Genomic DNA, 222 nt, shown 5'->3' on the forward strand with positions numbered 1-222 from the left:
TATCAGGCGTGTTCTCGCTTGATAAAAATAAGCTTTATTATGTTGATTTACTTCCTGAAGCAAAATATTACGTTACACGGTTGTGGTTTTTAATCAGGAAAGAATGTGATGCCGCTGACACTTCCTTACTAGTTAGCAGAAAACATAATTGATTGCTCCTCAATCGGCGACGACATAATTGTCAGAAAGGCAAGCACGTGGCGACACAGAACTTTGACGCAC

The sequence above is a fragment of the Plasmopara halstedii genome (genome assembly GCF_900000015.1).
Source record: "Plasmopara halstedii genome assembly, contig: Scaffold_42, whole genome shotgun sequence".
In the NCBI taxonomy this organism is placed as follows: domain Eukaryota; phylum Oomycota; class Peronosporomycetes; order Peronosporales; family Peronosporaceae; genus Plasmopara; species Plasmopara halstedii.